At 41.8% G+C, this 22,228-nt stretch overlaps 1 long non-coding RNA gene across 2 annotated transcripts in view; it reads left to right on the top strand.

Moving 5' to 3' along the window:
- Positions 1-217: 217 nt before the first annotated feature.
- Positions 218-22,228, top strand: part of LOC311434149 — a 33,867-nt gene continuing 11,856 nt past the window's right edge. For both annotated transcript variants that reach the window (XR_014691290.1, XR_014691291.1), the window contains exon 1: positions 218-416. This is a non-coding gene — a long non-coding RNA (uncharacterized lncRNA). The remainder of the gene's footprint in view (positions 417-22,228) is intronic.

Here is a 22,228-nt window from a genome sequence, read left to right as displayed (position 1 = left end):
GTCCCTGCAGCAGTCTATTACCTAAATGAATTGTGATATTCCACTTGGTATGTTAAATGAAAATACTCAACATCACCATTTCTCCCTCAGATTATTTACCTCCTAGAGCAGTAATTTTGTTCTGAGGATAACACTTCTTAACTCTGCCACTAAACTGGAAGTCACTGAATGAAGAAAGGTAAAAGGAGACAAAACTGGGTTGAATATTAACCCCAGTTTTCCTCAGTTTAGCAGTCTCAGTTGGGAAGATCTGTTCCTAACGTTGTACTTAGCGATATCGCTGAAGGTCTCTGCAGCAGATAGGCTTGTACCAGCTGGCCTCGGTTCTCACTGCCGCGGCAGCGTCTCTGGGGACAATGCTTCTCTCCCCTCCGCTGCAGCCACTACTGAGTGACTCAAGCAGAACACACCAAGAGGTAAGAGATGGACAAAGACTGTCTCTAAATTCAGAGGAAGCTACATCCAGAGGCAAATTAAACTAGGTAGTGTAAGCCACTAAGTGTGAGGGTGGGAGGAAGGGACAGCGCAGGAAGAGACGGCATGGTATTTCTGAACATTTGGAACATGGTATTTCTTCGGCGTAGCATAACTTTCTGAAAGTCACGGACCCACCAGGTCTGCATGGGTTCAGCATCGCAATCGGTGTTCAGCATAAGCCCCAGTATCTAGCACTTGTCTCTGGAGCTGGTCAGTGAGCAATGCTGCAAAACTGACATCTTGGTATGATGAAGATCAGACGGCTTTTATGGGAGCTTGCATGGGAATGGCAACTGCTTCAGAACTTGAGCATGGTTTCCCCCACCTATTTGAGTTCAGCCTGAAGACCTGTGGTTGATGCACCACTGTTCCTTCTGGAAAAAGGAGCACTAATAGTTTGTACGGGCTGATTTTCTTTAGCAACAATAACGTGAGCAACTAGTTATAAATATTATTTACTTCCACTTTCATCCAGTGCAGCAGAAATGCTGTGCTCAACTTTATGTTGCCTGCTTTAAGATCCGCAAACAAAATTTTGATCTCTTTGTACATTTTGTTGCACTGTAAAATAAATTTGTAAAACTTCTGGAAATTATGAACTTGAGACACTCAAACATGAAGCTATTTGTTAGGGAGAGGAGTTAGTCTCTGGACTTTTTGTCCTGTTTTCTCTCTAACATACTGCTGCTTTCCCACTGCATGATTTCCGATGCCTTATGACTGCAGAGCCTCTAAACTAAGAACTGCACCCTTTGTATTTTTTCCAATATTGCCAATTGCAACAATACTACAGGTTGTCTACAAGCAAAATGTTTGGGTTTTGCTGACAGTATTGTATCTGAGCTCTGAAACCGTGGGAACTTAAATTCAGGTTTGCAAGTGAGAGAATAGAGACTTTCCAAGAAAAGACTTTCCCACATTTCTTTCTGCTAGGCTTTGGAAACTTGTTTCATCTGTTGTGTTGTGTTTTGGCTGAAGACCTTTGTGTCTTCTGATTTGGGGTCTTCTTTTCAACACTTCTATTTTTGGTGTTCAAACGATCATTCAAACTCATGCAAGTTGCATCATCAGATGCAACCCAGGCACAGTCCAAATACTATTATGAGTAGTCCTCAGCACTCTTGCAGCTCCTGCACCTAATTTCAGGTCACAACAGCAGGAAGCCTTCACTAGGCACTGCCCAGAGCCTACAGCACAGCAGCAGAGCTTCACCAGGGTGACTCCGCGCAGCAGCCTGTCCCTGACAGCGGGATGCAGCAGCCACCTACAGGAATGGATGATGACATGGCAAATGCATAGTGAGGTCTTCGGTATTTTGTGGTTCAAGGTCTTTCTGTGCCAGAATCTCTTTCTATCAGGCTATATAAATATAAGTATAAACTGTAGTCCTTATATATATACATAAATCAGGTCAAACAATCCTTATGATCCCTTTTTGAACCCAGCACTTGGGGACCGGTTCCCATGAACACTTCCCTTTTATAGCAGACATGAGGTTAAGGACCCTGTTGCTGACTCTGCATTGTTTCACACCAGTGAACTGAGTAACAGCAATGAAGTCAAAGCCTGTCCTAAAGCACCAGAGAAAAAAGAATGGCAGACGTTTGGATGAGCACCAGTAGCACTAGACTCTTGGGCTAATTTTGTTTGTCTACCCAACATCACAGCAGCAGACTCTTAGGTATCCACTGCACAAAGCCTGTGATTAACCTGGACAGCTCGGCAAAGTGAAAATGGGTATTTATGCAGCATTTGAGTATCCGTGCTGCATACTGAGCCACCGCTGTGTCTGTCAATGCTCTTTTCCCAAGCATTTTTGTCTCTGTGTTAATTATGCCTTTCAGCGCTTCCTAAAGATTTAGTGTATTTTTCTTGTCTTCTTGCTCCATCTTCTCCTGCCCCCTTTATCTCCCCTCCTACCACCAGTGCGTCACTACTCTCTGCTCATCTCTCAGCTGTTTCTGCAACACCTCGCACCACCACACAGCTGAGCTGGGCCAGGCAGCCTGGCTCTGAGGACATACCTGTGTGGAAAACATGTCTTTCAAAATATAAAACTCTCTTCCTAACTAGAAAGTCATCAGTCCATACTGACAATCCAAAGGGCAGTAAAGTAAGTAGTACGTTACATATTCTTCTTGCTGCTAGTGCCATAAGAGTATTTTGCTAAAATCAGTGAGTTTAGACAAAACCTAATGACTAGCTAAATTCCTAACAGAGCATCTGAAGCATCTCCCTGAATTTGAGCATTTTACACACATTCACACTACCAACATTCACAGTGCTAAATCAATCTCATCTCTGTGTGCAATATTTTATGCCTGCAGGCACCTGTATTTCTGAACACCAATACATTTCTGCATGCAAACGAAGCAGGTTTACCTGAGCAGCTTGCTATTCCATGCTTATCGAAAAAGTTCTTTTTAGGTGCAGTTATGCATTCAGAAGCTTGCTTAAGCAGCACAAAAAATTTAACAGTCTTTTGTGAAAATCTATTGTAGTACGCATTTGTAATGGAGCACGTTTGTCCCCACATCCACTACCCAGCATTTGTCAAATACTTTTTTTAGGAAAGGCAACTATTAAGATGCAAAATCACTACTTTTTCACAACCAAAATGAATTTCTCAAAAGGATAAAGACTTTTAAACTTTTTGTCTTTCACTATTTACTCACTAGTAACTATGCATTACCTTCCTGTGGTAGCTGTCCTTGCCCACAAAAATGGGGAATTCAGAGAATCAGTTAGCATCTTTATCCTGTAGATCCTAAACTGTTCATATCCCCCCAGAACAAGTGATGTGTAGAAACACTACTTACTTAGCTGAAAACAATCCTCCCTCTTTCAGCATCCTCTTTAGTTAGACTTCTAAGAGCATTCAACATTTTACAGGATTTTTAAAACAGTATTTTCTGAGCAAAGGACCAAATGATTACGTGTAATGATTAACAACTACTGTAACAAAAACTTCTGTTCATTCGTTTGGCTGTCAGCTAGTACTCTGGCAGGAGGCAAGGGGTTAATGTCAAAATACATCTTCTGATACCCCGATTGCCTTTCTTCATCCATTGTTTCCAACTTCTTTAGAATGGTCAGAAATTTTCTGCCTGAATAAACTTTCAACAGAAAACAGAGCCGGATGAAATGGAAAAATGAATAAAATAAAAATAAACTGTGCTGGCAATATAGAAAGGAGACCTGGTTAGAAAATTACAAATTTCTAGAGCTAGCATTTATTGTGGAAGTAATGTAATTAAAAAATGAAAAATTTTCCCTCTCTCAGCAAAAATTATTTAGAGATATCAGCAATGCCACACAATGCCACAAATATGGCAAATTTAGCTTTGGATGACTCGATGCTCAGAATGGAAAAGAAATTAACTCAGCTCTTTGGAAATCTTTTATAAAAAAGCTTTTGAAAATATAAAATCACTATGTTTTCCTAACACTATTCATGTCTCAGCTTTCCCACAGACCGAAATTTGATTCTAGAAGTAGTATTTCTCGCTAACACATAAGAGCTTCTAATTTTGACCTTCTGTTTTGATCACCCTTCATATTCTCATATTACTATTGGTAGCAAAAATATATTCTCATAAAAAACAAGAGTAGTGCATTTCAGTTATGGTTTTCTATTGATTCAGTTACACTTGAATTGATCTCAAATTGTTTCAAGCAACTGTTCTGCACCCAAAACACCACATGAACCACAGAAACCAGATCAATAGATTTCAAGTGAAATAATTGTTTTCCTTTGTAAGACCCCATTACTTCTTGAATGAAGAACTGTTTGATTGACCTCCAGGAAAGCAGCAGATGTGAATAAGCCAAGCACCTCAGGCCTTATCATTTAAAGGGAGGCCTTGAAAATTACAGGAAAGTACACGAACATGTGCTCGGTTAGCTGTGGGAAATACACAGCTGGAGAAGCCACAAAACTGCATTTTACTCTGATAACATGAGAGCAGTAGTACATGCACGGCGGACATAGACTTTTAGAGTTAGTCACGAACACACAAAAATATTTTACTAGGTAAAAAATAGTTCAAGGATTCTTGAGTGACTGGTTTTATTTTCACAGCCTGGGTACTAGTGAGTTCATTGTCTGGTGCTGAGAAATTTCACATGGCTTGCCACTGGACTCACTTTCTTCACAGTGTGTGAGTGACTACACAATTGCACTGCTTTCTGCGTGCAGCCATTTCCAGACTGCCATATTCAGACACACAAGGTAGGAGGCATAAACCAGTGCAGCAGCCGAGGACATCAGGGTGACCCCATTAATTCTACTGGCAGGATGCAGATTTGTACCATTTTTTATTTTATTTTAGCTATTGATTGGGGTGCCCAAAGTGAGATAATAAGCAGTGCTGCCAAAGAGAGTAAGACGGGCTCTTCTAGGGGCTGGGTACAGCCCGACGCAGGGGCTGTGCTGACCTGCATGCAGCACAGATAGCCCTAGGGGATGACATGCTAACAATAACCCCAGGATGAAAATCTGCAGCACCGCACGGGGAGCCCTCCAGCTGCAGCCCTGCCTCTGCTCCTTCTACCACAATGCATTTGCACCCCAGGACAAAGCCTCACCTACCTGCAACAGGCCCTTGTGCACAGAAGAGAGGCCAGGGAGCATCATCTCTGTCCACAGCCATGGGCAGGAGCATGGTGACTGCAGGAACCTGAGCAGCAGTGTAACTGAAAGGGCTTGGAGGACAGAGCAGCGGGACAGGGGGGCAGGACACCCTGTGAGGATGTTTGCAGGAAGGTGATGCCAGAAGAAGGAACAAACCTGACAGGGTGGACCTGTCCATCTCAGCCCCAAATACTGAGCTCTCGCCATTATACAAAGGCTAAAATGGCACATGGCAACAGCAAAATTACTGCTTAGGCAATGCAAACACCGGTGTTCACCCAGTAGACATCAATACCAAACTAAGGTAATCATGTGCACTTACTTATAAATTGCAGTTTTCCTCAAAAATTTTATTTTTTGATAATTTCTTTGCTCAGCTGATGTTTCCCCCCGACACACACACAAAAGTAGGAAAGTAGAATACAGTAGTGATGTTTTGTGGTGTTGCTCTCCCAAGTATGGGTCCTCTAGGTATTGGAAATCTTTATTTCTTCTAATTATATTGCAAATAAATGAAATGCTCACATTATGCCTTAGAATGTTTTTCTAAGGAAGTCTTGGTTAGCTCCTAGCACACATTAGACTTGATCTGGGCTTTAGTCTTTTATGAGTGCAATTAACTGCAAACACCTTGTCATAAACATTTTAAAAGGTCAAAGAGATTGCAACAATTTTGCTAAAGAGATAAATGGTCAAATAAAACATTGAATTGTTAATTCCCAGGTGACAAAAAGCTGCATGAGTCAGATCAATAAGAAGACACACAGAACGAATTCTGGGATAAAGGGCGGGTCAACCTTGAAGTGTTAATAACTTGCTCCTATTATTTGGCTCTGGCACATCATGTGTTCTAGCAGGTAACAGAGCTGCTAATAGCAAATTAGTATCCAGAGAATCACAGAAGTATAACTGGGCATCAGAGATTCTTGAAACAACAACAACAAAACACTATTTGAAAGGATTTAGCTCTATTAATACCAAGAAAAACAGTGAGTTTATAGAAGACAGGTAAGAGCACCTTCCTACTATTTCTTATCTAATGTGTTAGTCAACTGCTGGATAGGGCATACCCTTTGTCTTTCTCTCTCTCTCCACATTTTCTCCTATCAACCTTGTTCTTAACGACTAGGCTTTTATTAAACAGTGCCTGCTGAAAGCATACTGCTTCATTTAAGTTAAGAGAATTGTGAGAAATTCGTACATTACACAAAAATTGGGTATGCTGATGCGGATGTTGAGGTGGTCTGTACTGTCACAGCTGTTGTTACAGAGCTCGGACAATTTATATTAGCCAGTCTGCCCCATAGAAGGCATCAGTATTTGTGGAAGGTCAGCTACAGAAATTAGCATCTTTGCCAGATACGTGCTCATCTGAGAGGAGACAGATTCTCTTTGATCTTTCTGAAGTAGATGTGCTGTCATACCATTATGCTCGGCATTTCTGTCTGCTGAAAACAGTGGTTTATAACTATAGCTACGTTGTAAGCTAGTCCTTCTGTTACTGGGAAAATCATCCCTTTCTGTCAAATACTGACCATTCCACTCCAAATGCAAATTTGGAATTGAAAATATACAATTGGCATTTGGACTGACATTCGGACAAATTGAAATTTGGAAATTTAGGTAACAATATCAGGTCAAAATACTGGGTATGAAAGGGGGCTTTACAGAATCAGTTAGAAGATATGGTCTCTTTTCTCTAATTCACCCCATTCAACATGACATTAGTTGGACTACAGGGAAAGTCATACAAAACAGACTCCACTCATCTCATTTTGTGACTACCTTCAGATGAGATGACTGATATTTTTTTTCAAATTGTTGAATTTTTCTTTCCATCTTATTAATAAAATTCCAACAGGGAGTGGATAAATGCCAAATATGTCACTTGGAACTGTTTGTTGAATGACTGTGGTCCAGAAACTGGCTCTTATTTACCAGTGAGGTAAAATGGGCTCCTATTTTCAGTTTATTCTTGGAAAAATATTGAGGAATGTTTGAGGCTGTTGGAAGGAGACCACCTGAAGAACTCTCTTCTCAAAAACAGTTCTATTTTTTTAGACCCTTCCAGAGAGAAGGGTCTAAATTAAAAGGGTCTAAATTAAAATGGTCAAAATTAAAAGTCACAATGCAAATAAAATTATCTCACCATTATTTAACTATGGATATCTTGGAGTAGAAGACAGGCTTTTTCCAAAGAGGACCGTGCAACTCGTGGAACAAAAAATGAAGAAATGTAGAAGTCTATGAGGAATCAGTAGCTCCTGATGCACTGCAAAAAATATCTGCCAGCATCTGCGGGAAGGCAGAGGTCTGAGAAATTCAAACTAAACCAAAGCATTATTTAGTGCTATAAAATATAGACAGCAATGTCTATATTGATCCCACTGGACACTTGGAGCCAAATGAACATTTGAAAGGTCAGTAATTTTACTTGTGCCAAATTGGAATGCTAGTCATTTGCATAAGACTGCAAGCCAAATATCAGAGTAAATTCATATGTAAATTTAATTACGCTATACCTCTAAAAGCAATCTTATGTCATCTGGCATGAATAATGTTGAGAAAGCACATAATCCCATAAAGCATGCTGAACTATATACATGCTGTGATACATATAATGCAGAAAGACTACATGGCAAATACCTATTTTGTGAGCTTTATAAATGCCATGAAAACAGATTTTCCTCTGACAGCAAATTTTAAGGTTCTGTTGGCTACTCACTAAATGATTTCACAAATGAAGATAAACTCTTCTCTTCTAGTGCACCTCAGAAATATTTGTTAGGATTTACATAGACTGCGATCTAAAAGAGTTTATTTTTAATTGGGTTTAATATTAAAAAGAGAAAGACATGATAGTGTACTTTCCCCAAAAATATATATTTTCACTTTGTGTCTTCTAAAAGCATGACTTGAAATATATAGCACGAGGCCTCAAGGCTCACTCAATCAATGGCAGTTATGACACTAAAAATAATGGCTATGGGACATGACTTAGGTGAGTTTTTCTTTTCCTAGGGTATTTAAAATTTAAAGAGAAGCCTAAGAGGCTTCCACAACACAAAACTAACAGTACTAAATAATAATTACTAAATGGGTCTGTCTAACATGTGGAAGGAGACAGCAGAAGAATAATTCAAACTGATGTTAAAGCAGTATCACATGAAGTCAGCTGACATCCTTAGAAGACACATGAAGAACGCAAAGGGACATGAACTGACACCCTACCCTTTAGCAGCTCCTCGGGGATTATAAGCATTTCTGCAAAAATCCTGGTGCATTCCAGCCCCGTTCTTCTACAACTCAGGTACCTGGAAGCTGCCCCGATCCACTTTTGTTCCACAGACATCACCTCCTACACCACCCTTCTTTCTGAAGGTGTAATAGAAGATTGATGCAAAACTATACACTGGCACCTTTGGGAGTCTGTGCAACAAACTGCACTGTCCTTCAAGGACACAATGCAGACAGTGACTACTGTATGGACCTTCCTTACTTAGCCCATGACCCCTGAGAAATGAAGGGATTCTGCGCGGACAGCCTAGGGGCTAGCAGGGCATGAGAGCTCCCCAGTAACACTCCCTTCCACAGCGAGATTACAGGCATGCTTCGCTGCCTTCTGCACCCCAGGGTAGAGGAGAACGTAAAAAAACAAAATTACCTTTGCTCTTTTGTTGCTGTGATTGTGAAAACACCCATGTGGTGATCCATGGATTTCTGGCTAGCATGAAGATCATACATTGTCAGGCCTAGAAAGAAAGACAGGAAGATATTTTTTTCAGGTTGTCTCAAATGGCAAGGCAATTTAAGGACCATCCACTGTTGAAAAAAGAGTCCATTAGTGTGAGGGTCTATAAGGCTATTCCTGTACCCTAGATACAATTCAGCTCTGGTTAGCTATTATTAATGGCTCAATTTCGTATAACTCACTTCTAATTGTGATCATTTGATTACATCTTATGACATCAACAGCATATAGATGGGGTGCTTCAACATAATCATCCTAATATCTCTGTGAAGTAGTACCACTTTAGTGCTGCTGTTTGCTTTATTTTGCTACAATCACATAATCTTCAAATAGTCTAGATTTTCATTAGAAAGCATGTGCTCAAGCCTTATGTTTGTAGGCTGACTCACTCTATCAAACCAAAACCAAATTCAAGCCAGTCAGTTTGTGAGATGTCAGTGCAGTAGCAGTATAGAAAGTTTTCTCACATAACAAAAGATAGAACAAGCTCTTCTTAAAATCACATCTTCTCATCAATTTTTAATTAGGTCAGACATATGTCAGATGCAATATGATTTGTATCACCTGAGATACAACACAAAATAAAGATACTCTCTGTTTTGCATGACATCCTTTTTACCAACACAAGCCACAGTTTTACATAACAATTTTAAACCGAAGTTTCCTTGGGCTGCCGAGAGATAGGAAAACAAACAGCACATCATACATGCCTTGTAGTAATCCTGATGGAACTCGAATGTAAGTTTATTAAAGCAAATACCACCTACTACAAACACCCACAAAATATTAGATAGCCCTGACTGACTGCTGTACTGCTTTAAATGCCTCACAACACTAACACAAATGTTTACAAATTGAATAATGTGATACTCACATAGCATAGTAGCTTAACTAGCAAAGCTCCTTTCTCACAAATGCAGCCTGGTACGCTGAAGTGCAACTAATTCTCATGCGGTTTTATTAATTACATCAAACGAATGTGATTTGACCCCATAACTGTGGTCATTTTGAGATGAGAGTGCAAACTGCTGTGAAAGCGCACGTCTTATGCACTCCCAGCCTTTCTTGTTCCATTACCAAGCTCCCGGATCTCCCCCGGGACCCTGCTGGCAGCAGCTACAAACAGCATAAACCAGCAGGAGCATGCAAGGAACAGGTGCTCCGGCTTATTGCAGCTGCGGTGCGTGCGGCGGGGAGAAAAGCAATTGCTTTTGCTCCCCATCTCTGAAATAGCTACCTACCTGGAGATGTGGCGTTCCCCTCACACAATACATCCCTAAGGGTGGATCTTGCAAGGTGTTATACTCTTACACAGTTAAACAACCTGTAAGGCTCTTTCTGGAAGAGATGTGGCCTAAAGCACTCCTGTGATCAGGCATTAAATCCAGCCTGTAGTACATTTAACGGAAGATGTTCAGGGCAAAATGAAATATAGAAATGTAAATGTTGCTCGGCAAGCGGCTGAGGAGAAAAAGTAGCCACATAAGCATGCTCTGATCCCAGTATTGCTGTGCTAACACAGCAGCATAACACAATGGGAAAACACACACTTTACATTGTATCACTTGTGAAAAATCCCAATTCCAGTGATAAAACAACAGCACATCCAGCTGAACACCTCAGCTTTGGCCGGACATTTTGGTAACATGTTGTTCTGTGGCTGTACCCTGTTCTCTCTCCTTCCTTCCCTCTCTCACTTTCTGTGTGCCCTGTGAGCTTAGGGTGAAGCCCCTCAGGAGCGGGCTCTCTTCTGTTCAGTGCCACCCGGCACCAAGGACAGAGGCGTGTACGGCACTGTATGGGCTGCTGCTGAGAAAGTTAACATTCCAGCCAGACCCAGTACAAAATGACAATACCGAATTGTTGGGACTAAAGAAATGGTAAGGGGACAATAAAACTCTATTAGAGCTTTTGCAATCTGTGCTAAGGTGAGCTGCGCATCTCTTCCGCTAAATAACTACAGATTGAAACAATGCGATGCTAGTCAGTAGAGGTAGAACAACATAATGTTGTGAGAGGAAATCTAGGCACGTTGTCTGAGACATTTAAGAGTTTCTGTCCCGTATAGAGCAGCCTTAGTCCCATGGCTGCTCTAAAAGACATGGGCTAGCAGGCAGGCAGCCCTAACACTGATGGCATGAAACAGCCTTGCACTCCTTTCTCCCAGGTATAAGCAGCCACTGCGGTTCCTGGGAACTGACTCTAAAACAGCGATTTGTGCAGCTAAGAGGTGTAAATACCTGGCCACACCATGCAGACATGGTAATCACGCTTGCAGAGCAGCTTCTTACCCGGTCCTCGGCGCTGCCAGGCCAGGACATTTCTTTTGCTGCATTCCTATTTCCACGTGTGCACATGTGACTGTAATACCCTGCAAAAACCCTGTTTCGATGAATTGTTAGCAACATGTTAAAGAAACATTCATTTGTGTCTTCAAACTTTGACCGAATTCAGAACAGGTGCCAATTCAGGGCTGAATATAAACTAATGAGACATAAAAACGTCCCTTTGGTAATTCTTTTACAATGCAGCAGGGGGCCATTTCTTCTCAGCCAGCTCCTCTTATTAAATGTCCATCAGCGGGAAATTTGGAATATCCTTTAAGAGTGTTTCTTTAGGGAAACAGCTGAAACCCCTGAACTGTGCATCACTTCAGTACTTGTGCTAACACCACCGCTCACGTAACTTCATTTTTCAGCATCATCTTTTCAGCTTTGGGTTTCAGATTCTCTCCCACTTCCTGAGGCACGTTATATACCTGTTTTTAAAATCTTAGAGAGCACAGAATAATTTGTTCTCCTGCCCAGCATCTACAGAGTTATTTGGGAACAGCAGGATTTCTTTAATGCTCCTTATTGAATTTCTCTACTTTCTCAGTTAAGTGTAGAAAAGCAACTTCTATTCCGCACCCCTCTCAGCAGATTGTAGTAAAAGAGGAAAGCAGAAAAAAAAAAAACAGCAAAGCTCTGACAGATGGTACCCAGCGTTTGACTCATGCTGGGCTCAGCAGGACCTATAGTTTAGAAGGTTAGGACTGTCAAAAAGACTCTGCTTATCAAGTGAATAACAAAGTGTGGACTGCCAGGCTGTTTCCTATAGAAAACTTGTCTTTTGCATGTAATTCTCTGCTATCTTTCTGATGCTTCCGAAACTTTTGAGGAGCAGATGTATGCTTTTCTATTTAAGAAGCAACTGGGAAGCTGCCATCCTAGGAGCAGCCGGCAGCACGGCAGGCCTGACTCGTGCTAGGGTCAGCGCTGCGCTTCGGGGACCTCAGAGGGGACCAGAGAGCAAAGGGAAAACTCTCCTTCTTCTTCTCCTTCTTCTTCTTCTCCTTCCTTTTCATTGTCCTTCTTTTGCAGTCAGTGAAAAGTTCTTCTCTTAGATTACTGCCCCGGTCTGAGGATCGCTTTAGCGAAGTCACTGTGGTAAAACGTGAGCAAAGGCAGAAAGCTCTGAGCACAAAGCAGCATTTACCAGGCTTCTTTTTAAGTCATTTCCAAGCACATGTCAGTCAGCATTTATCCCGGCACAGAAGTATCTGAAGTGACTACAAATGTTAGCGAGCAGACCTGAAAGCAATCCTGAAGTCTGGAGAAATGCAAACACAAGGTTAACAGCTCGTCCCCATGTTTGCTGGTAAGTCTGGACTTTTAACATTGGGGCCGGGGGGGGGCTTGCTGGTAAATGTAGTGTTACAGTGAATACGTGACAGGCACTGCTATTAATCACCGCTACAGCACTGTAATTATTCTTTTTTCTCCCCAAAATAACGCCAATTAATTTGTTAAACAAGAACATTGCTTTAGTCATAAACTGGTACCAACAGTTAGCAGCTGCTCTTCAGCAGTTAGAATTAATGAGAAAGTAACTGTACAGCAAGAGGCAGCCTCTTCTCTGCCAACACTCGCGCCTCTGTCATTGCCTCATTCGCTTCTTGTTCAGGGCTGTGAAAAATGAAACGAGTGCATTGAGTTTTCAAGTTTAGAGAATATAATTAATTCAATGTGGATTCATCACTGCTATGTCTGGATTCTAAGCTGTTTTATGAAAGACTTAGAGCTAGTTTGGTACCACATGGGCACGGAGGAGGAACTGCTCCTGGTTTACAGTGAAACAGTTGTGGGCATGGCGAGCAGTGCGACTACACAGACATCAGTAATTTTGGTTACTCTGCTGACAGCAAACCTGCAGCATGAAAAAACAACTGTGTGGTCAGAAATTCTCTCACTGTAATTACTTACTAATTAATATCACATTGACCTTAAGGTTAAGCTAAAGCCAGTGCGATGTGCCTGAAGCATATAGCTCCAGGCATGTTGTGTCTGTGTGTCAGAGTGTTTTTACCTGGTATCGACATCAAAAACTTGCTTTGAGTAAGGCAATGAGCAGAGAGGGTATCTCTTTCATTCTCCACTCCCAGGGAAAAATTCTGGCCTGAAATGTAGTTAATTAATTCAAGTGCTAACTTATTTAGGCAACCCCCTCCTAAAAAAGGGAGGGGGGAATAGGCTGAGCCTACAGCCTGTTGCTTGTTGCCCTACCTGACCTCACTTGGATCAGATTCCCTTCCCCAGTTCAAACATCTAACAGATCGTGTAGAAATCACAAGAGGAAGCGTTACATACCCAAAAATTTATTTTGCCAGTTTTCATGTTGTTCAGCCATAAGCCCAGATGAAAGAAGTCCTTACACAATATATTTGTGAAACAGACCGAAAAAAAGAGCTGTTTTCTCCCCCAGCGCTACAGGATGTGTACGCTGTATCCCAGCAGAAGCTGTGATTCCCATTCCCTTATTCAGCACAAACCCAAGGACATACACAGCTGGCTCAGGGAACAGGCAATTTTCCTTCTGGCCCCAGGCTCAGCACCGCTGGGCACAGAGCCCCCGGCAGCAGCTCTCCAGGAGCTGGTGGGGGATCCCTCGGGCTGCGCCCAGCTGCTCTCTGATCCCGAGGCATAAGGAGCCCTGGCCCAGGAGCCCTTTTCCCTGTCCCAAGGCAGGTCCCAGGGGGGGCTTTGCCATAGCGCTAGGGGTCAGGGCAGGGAGCCGCCTGCCAAAAGAGGGGAATTCCCCTCCTCAGGAGAATGTGGAATAAATTATGACATTGGCCAAGATTCTGTGGTTACTCACCAGATTCACCTCTGAGTTTAGTCCCATGGACATATACACAAGCCAGTGACAAGTGATTCTTGTCACGAGGTGTCCACCAAAAGACAGAGCAACCTAAATGCAAGCTCCTATCTGTAGCCAAGAGGTGATGTGGAACAGGGAGAGGACGAGGAAAGATTTTTCATGGACAGACACAGGAGGGAAGCTGGATTAAGTCCACAAATAAAACAAAAGCTAGCAGCCGAGTAGCACTGACTACTTCATACATGAATGCCCAAATTTTTCAGCATACATGTACATCTGTCACAAACTGAAAAATCAGCATTTTAATAAAGAGCCACAGACACCACCAGTATTGGAAAACAGAGCCCCATCCACACCTGCACTTTAGTAAAGGATGGGCTGTTTTCAGCTAGATAGCAACAATTTATTCACTTTCTTATGATTACATGACCAGTAGCCTCTAATTCTTCACTGCTAAGTATCAGTTGCAAAAAATACATATATATAAAGAAGTGCTCTGCTGCGAGCAGCAGAAACTCTGTCCTCCCTACCTCCACATCTGTCCGGGGCACAGCTACGTATCCAGGCTACCAGGGAGGTATGTGCTTCCCAACAAAGGCGGCAGATGGGCCTGCCCAGGAACACCTTCCACTTCTGCACCTTTGACAAAACTCTATCTACAAACTGTGACATTAAATAAGTTCCATGAATGAAGGCCCTGAATGCTTTCCTTTTTCTCCAGATACCAAAAAATAAAGCAAAAAAATAATTATTAACCATGATCCTGAGGGCAGGAGCCTGCCCACTGGGTTGAGAGCTAATTTCATTAAAATTGGGGCCGTCTCTGTAGGAGCTCGGGAAGCACGGTTCCATGCCTGGGTAGGCATCCTGCACACCACGGGCCTGCTGCTGTCACGCAGTGCCTTCTTCAGAGCTGCCCTCAAGCTGCCAACACCACCGAACAAGTCCAGGGTGGCTTAGAAAGGGCAGAGCGGGGTTTAACCACTGCTCACTCAGACGACATGCCTTTTATTAGGAGCATCACAGAACGTCATTTAAACGTTGTTTTTATTTACACCTTAATCAAAGTAAACATGCAAATAGCTTCTATAAATTTTATGAAACAGACAGGAGAGGGAGCTCTCTCTTCATCCCACTAGATTATGAATGGATTTTGCTGAATAGATTAAAATCTAACCACATTTTTATCCTATGTCACATGCTACTTCTTGTCATTCTTTTGTCCTGGGACTGTCTGCTCTTAACAAACAACTTTGTAACATGAAACATTCCTGTGTACCACAGGACATTTTTGGGGGTGAATGCACTAAGTACATCATAAAGGCACTTTTAATTTTGGTATAGGAAAAAATGAGGATGTAATTCCTATTTACAAAATTCTGCTTTCCTACTGACTGGTACATATACAAACGCATGCCGCATGTACGTGTGCATCTTAAGTGTACTTTGTCACTTTCCACATTAAAGTAGCAGGCAAGTGATTTTTTTCATCATTGTCATCATCAGCATGCTCTCCGATAATATGTATTCATCCTGAGATCTAGCAAACCAACCTGAGATTTCTGGTCCATTCAAAGTGCATTTTTAGGATAAATCACTGAAATATCAAATTCAAAAGAAATACCTACAAGCATATAAACAAGAAAAAATAAACCCAAAATGAAAGAAGTCACGGTAATCTTCCTGCTTGCATGTTCTCACTGCGTTTATTTGAAATCTTCTTATCATAATATGATCTTAACTCACATTCTGAAAAAAAAAAAAAAAAAAAAGACAGCAGAAATGCTTGTATCAGCATCTGGATATAATGCTCAAAATCAAACTGTGAGTTACATCTGTCTCGTAAAGGCTATATAATAAGATTTACTTAATCCATTTGAAAGAAAAAAAATGTTTTTGTCCCCCAATTTGTTGCGACATCTGAAAGTTCATGAGGTTATGACCCCTCTTTAAGAAAGCATCTTCTACCACCTGCAAATACCCTAGGAAAGCAGGCTGAAACAATAAAACACGTGCTAGTTAACCGTTACCAGGGCAACGGTTATGCTTCAGCAATGGGAGGTTTCAGCCCCACAGTGGCTTTGTCTGAGGAAGACACGGCCCAGCTGTTACCGAATAACCATTGTTGTAGATCATCGGGAAATAGCAGGCCCTGCGAGATGAGCCCTGGGGAAGTTTCTGTCCTCCTCTCCACCGCAGGTACGGCTGAGATAAAGGGACAGGAAAGCAGGCTTTGTACAACATAAACCAAAACCAAAGAAGAGTAACGATGCTAAAACCACCCCATCGGTAGCCACTCGTCATTCGGTGCATGCGGCTCTGTCGCCTTCTCACTTGGAGGAGGATTTTTCTGATGCAATGAGCTCAAGTCAGTTGATGGCAAACACTGCAATTATTAATTACACAGAGCACCAGAAAGTTTCAGAGAAGTTACCTCTGTGCGCACGAGTGGCTCAGCATGCAGAGCCCGTGTTCTTGCATCAAAGCACTCGCTAAGGCAGGCACGGCTTGGTCTCCCCGTTCACTGTCATTTTCTCAGAGATGCGCGATAGCTAATGTCTCTGTCTTGAAACACCTTTTCAGTCAAATTTCTCAATTCCCTTTGAAATGGAATTTGGCTGACTATAGAGGTTAATTTTTAAGAAGAGACTGAGCAATTTAAGGATGTTTTGCAGGTTTTGTCAGCTGGGTTTTGCCTTTTTATTTGCTTTAACGGGGTGTCAAACCCCAGCGCAGAGCTCTCAGTAACGGCCACACAACCAAGACTTCCTTCTGTTATTTACGAGAATCCTCCTCTCATTAATTAATTTGCTCGCTCACTCCAGAACTGGTTGCCGCTGGGTTGCAGGGGGGCGATGCGGGGCAGAGGGGGACCCGAGCGCAGAGACGCAGAGCCAGGAAAGGCAGCGTGTGCCCGACCAGCAGAGCACCGACATGCAAAAGCTGCAGCAAAACTGGGATCTTCTCCACTTTAGTCCTTGTACACAAAGCACACGCTGCTTTCGCCAACACTGAAGGGTGTGGCAAGGGGAAAATGTGGCTGTGTGTGTTCACTTCCACCATGCTAGGGCTCCGCTGGTATTACAACAGATTACGAGAAGGAGCTGTTCCCTAGGAAGAACCTCTTCAACCTCTCCTGATAATCTGCTTAGCAAGGACACAAGCTGGTTTTCATTTGTTTGTACTGTAAAGGCAGGACAAAAGGAAGGCTTTGATTCATGGATTTTTCAAGAATTTGGGACAAAACATCCTTTCACTTCCAAAAGACAAAAGGAAATAAATAGTGGTCTTTGGTCTCCATATAAAGCACATTAAGGATTTTTCACAGCAACAGACACCAAAGATCTTCCCTCATCCTTTCAAGTCTTTGGATCACTTAGCATTGGCAGAAACAAACCTCGTAAAATGAACGCTTTGCACCAGAACTGAGGAAATTATTCAAAGCACAATAACCTGAGGCTTTCATAGCCTCTTTTGCAGCTCACAAAAAGAGTCTTAAAATAGCTTACATTTTTTCATCTCTCGAATTTTTTAGCATATTTTTTCTCCCTACAATCCAGAGGTATCGTAATCCATTGACGTAAATTGTCTGTTCTTAAGTACTCCACTGTATCTAAGTCCAATCTTAAGGACTGAATTTGTAGCTTGAGCTGCCTCAAATCATTGCAATTGCACACAGAGGATGCAGATTGCTTTCTCCCCTCTGCAGCTGCCCAGGTTTAACTCTCAGAACCGACTACCCAAGGAGGTGCAAATTCCATAAAGTCACTGTAATCTCTGAAATTTCTGCCATATGTGACTGACGGGCACCTCACCTCTTCCCCAGAGGCTGGGCAGCAATCTCCAGCTGCCAGGTGTGCTCACAAAACACTGCACACACACAAGGAAAAGGCAGGACCCCCGCTTTCAGCCTGTGAGGAGCCATGGGGGAGCCCAGCTGGAAGGCTCTTGGCAGGTCAGGGTGTCTCTGAATGCTCTGCCATTCCCTATTACAGGCTTATCTTGTAGAAGGTGACTGCTTGCCCAATACTACACCAAAATACACCTAAAATATACCCAAAGCTTTTTTGTCCTGCATAACTTATGTGCCTAAATTCGTCTCTGCCACTCAGCTAAACTTGCTTTGCCTTCAAATCCAAATTCTTGTCTGTTTTTTAATATTATTCTGTTGTTTTGTTTTTGTTTTTTTTTGTGTATGTGTGCTTAGTGTTTGGAATTAGCACAAATGTGAGAAGCTATAAAGTCCACAGTTAATCTCCTCTCACTGATTTGTATTTTTGCATTTTTTGTTTTATACAGCACCCACACAATACAAGTCTATTCATAATCTGGGCCTCAGAGAATGCCCAATTAACATTTAAAAACGCACAACAAGACCTAACAAGTGGGAGAGTCATAAAACAGACAAGAATTACATTGGCTGAAGGGGAAAGAAGGTTAGCACCAAAGAACCTCCAGGTGACTGCAGCAGTCAAGGGGGTGGTGTGGTGATGACTAGAGACTAAAACGTTTTCTGTCCTTTCTTTCCCAACACCAACAACTAGGAAAAAAGAAAAAGAAAAAAAAAAAAAAAAAAAAAAGGAAAGGAAAGAAGATAAACATTTGCAGAAAAGAAACATTCGGTTACCACCAGAGTGTATGTCAAGGAGGAGAGGGGAAAGTTAAAGTTTGCTGCAGAAGAGACCCAAAAAGTGGCAGAGCAAGGGGCAGGGAGATGTACTTGTTCCCAGGAATGCAGAGGAAAGGCAGTGTTCTCAGCTGCAGCCATGTTAAGTCCAAGGAGATTGTGAGGCATCCACAAGGCAGCCTGTGGAAGACAGGGATCCACACAAACTGTGAGTGTAAAGTATGTCGGAACCAAACAACACTTTAATTATTACCCACAATACTCATCTAGTCCTCCTGAAAACTTCTTCTTCAAGAACTTATTGAAAATTCATTTTAAACTCTGACATCGACCAGTAGAAAGAAAATATTTCTCTCTCTTCTTCACCCTGGATATAAGTCGCAGACTGGGAAATCTCTGCAGGCAAATGTGATGTCTTTATAGCAATCTCACAATTACCTGTAGAGATTCTACAATCTGGCATCTTCAGACACAGTAATTATAAAGTGTTCAGTTCTTCATCTTCCACACCTCTGCTGAGTTGAGCTGAATTCAGTCCAAATCGCCTAAACAGCATGTAGCTGACTGTGAGCTTTTATCTCAATAATTTTCACGAGCCAAAGGTTGAAAACAGAAGCATAGAAACTACATATATGAACCCACTGGATGTTGGAAAAGCACTGTTAAAACTGAACTGACTGAAACACAACGGAGGTTTCATGGGGGGATTGGTTCACACAGCACTGGATGAGCTCAGCCTTTTTTAAATGATGATGTTTTGAAGAGCAGTTTGGTTGATGAGTGGTCTGCAGATCAAGCTTCGAACACAGTGGTAGCAAGAAGTCACTCTGAAGCATTTCTTTTTCAGACACGAGAATATCTATGAATGCAGGTCTTGATGAATGGCAAAAGGAACTTTTTTTTTTCCCTCTTAAAGAGTTCCTAGAATTATCTGATTCGTGAAGTTTTCATCTTATGCCATACCTACACACGGCCTTACTTTCATCCCGTTCTCAGAAAGGTGCTGGTGGTGAACTCCACAGACAGCAACTGCGAGGGTGTGCAATTTTAGCCATCCTTGCCTTGCTCTGACCTCGGTGCTCTGCTACTAGCTCCAGGGGAAGGCAGCAGGGGAGAACATGCTGGCGTTTTCAGGTGCCGGGGCACAGTTCCAGAGGGAGGGCAGAGAGAGCAAATCCTGCTTAGGCAGAAGAGCAGGCAAAGGCATGACATCAAGGCAGGGAAAAGCAGAGGTTCCAGCTCTAAGCACAAAACTCCACAAAACCCAGCAGCTGTGCTCCACCTCTTGCTGAAAAAGATCAGCTGGATGGCTTTTTTTTTTTTTTTTTTCAAAAACAATTCTCACACGTTTTTTTATTCTTCCTTTTACATCTCTTCTCTTCTCCCTGCTCACAACAGACAAGCGCTGCACAACAGCCTTGCTGTGCGACTTTCCAGCTCCCTGCACTTCTCAGCCAGCCTCTATTCCTCCACCAGAGTTACCACCTTTAGTCTAGATTGTTGTTTACCTCAAAACCGAAATAAAGGTGCGCGTTTAATCTGTTCTTCTCAACCAAGTGTTAACTGACAAACGATGAGGGCATGCATGTGCAGTTACCATGATTACAGCCGATAATTACGCATGCAGGTACAAATGGTATGTCAGCATTTGCAAATAAAGCTTGTGGTGGTATCCTAGAATAACTCAAATAATGGCAAAGCCCCGTTCATGTCAATACCATGATTGTTTCAACACAAGCCTTAAACACTAGTTCTGCGACTGGAGGCAGGATTGCAATTGGAACCAACACATTTTCCCCATCAGACCCCTATAAATTATTCTTACTTTTATTAAATCTAACTAGTTCTTGTCTACTGCATCCTGACAGAGACTGTTTTAATAAGCTATAAAATATGCTTTGCAACAAAAACATCAGTTACCTTGTATGATTTTTTAAAATTTATCTGGCTATTCCACTCTAATATTTTAAATCCATCTTCAATTATTCAGCCAGCACAAGCCCTGCAGAGATATCAGTATGGTGCCATACATCGCTCAAAATGCTGTTAATGAATAATACGCAGCCTGCCCATCCATTTAGATTCATAAAGAAATGCATCAAAGAGAAGCTATGCTGGCAAATCCAACCCTGAGAACGAAATCAAAATTTCATTCCAAGAACTGTCTCGAATCAACTCTAGGCTGATCTAGAATTTTACTCCCTTGATTATTTTTATATGAATTTTTCTTCTGATTAAGAGGCTCTTTTGGTTCATCTTGTATATTTTGAGTTGCTGCCATCATTCTAAATATTTCTTATCTCGTTATGTTGCCAGCATTACCTATGCTTTCACACCTCTATTTTTAGAATGATGCCATCGTATTAACTAAAATATTGCACATGAAAGAGAAAAGCAATTTCTTCTGCAAGTTTCAAGATCTTATCATAAAACTGGAGTTGTTATGCCAACACCAATGGACTACGTATTTTCTGGATAAAACCTGTGCCCTACCGAAATCAACACAAATTCTTTCATTATCCTCTGTGGAATCAGGATTCCTCCAGAAGCTTTTCATCCTTATTCTAATCACCTATTTCCATCCACCCATCTATTAGCAAATATTTTTAAACATGACATAAATATTTGTCATTCAGCACTATGGATATAGAGCTAGTTTGAACCCATCATCACACTGGACTAGTGGAAAATTAGATACTACACACTAAAAAAAAAAAAAAAAATCCCTTTATAAAAAAATACATTAAAAAAATGTTGAGCATGTGCCACAGTGTGAACTGGTAACACAACTCCTCCCCTGCGGCTGCCAATGCTATGAGGACTGCCAACCACTACTACAGGTCACTTTTCCTGTAGAGCTGCTCAGGTTTCATACAGTGACATGTGACTATCAATTATTATTTATTGGCTTTTTTTTTCCAAAGTGTCTGATTCCTTCCTTTTAGCACCATGCAGAACTGGAGCACCACCCTATTTATCCAACCCTAAATGTAGAGAAACCTTCGTTATGCCTGAACTTTTCATTAGGCATTTTCACTGCAAATTACACTATCAAAAATATTGAGGTATGATTGTTTGATCTTTCACCTGGAAGTTCTAAACTCTTCTAATCGGTCTTACGCTCGTTTCATAATCTTATGACATCCACGTTAACAATAAGAAAAAAAAAATCTATGTCAGAAGAACATGAAGGTTGAAGAGTCGAGCCATGAAAAAATCAGGAAGTGCCAGAAGTAAGGTAGCCTGCGTAGGATTAATGTGCTCCCTTTATTGCATTTGCAGCGTGAGGTATTCTCTGCATTACAGGATGACATGCTTTACAGCAAGATTATCATTCTTTTACCATAAGCTTTTCATGCACCATTATTAAGTGAAAGGTAGCCCCAGTCTCTCAGGAACTCAGAACACCTTCCTGCTCATCCAGCAGTTGGAAAGGCAAAAAGGGAACATGTATGTTTACCCTTGGAAAGACATCTAACCTGCTCAGGGACCTGCTGTATGTAACGTTCATCTGTATCCATTTATACCACATCGTAACGCTCGTCTGAATTCCTATTTAGAAATGGTCTCTTCCTATTCCTACGAGGCCTTTCTTTCCACA

This window comes from Aythya ferina (genome assembly GCF_964211825.1).
Source record: "Aythya ferina genome assembly, chromosome: 3".
In the NCBI taxonomy this organism is placed as follows: domain Eukaryota; kingdom Metazoa; phylum Chordata; class Aves; order Anseriformes; family Anatidae; genus Aythya; species Aythya ferina.
The sequence above is the reverse complement of the archived record's forward strand: the minus strand, read 5'-3'. Positions and strand labels throughout refer to the sequence as shown.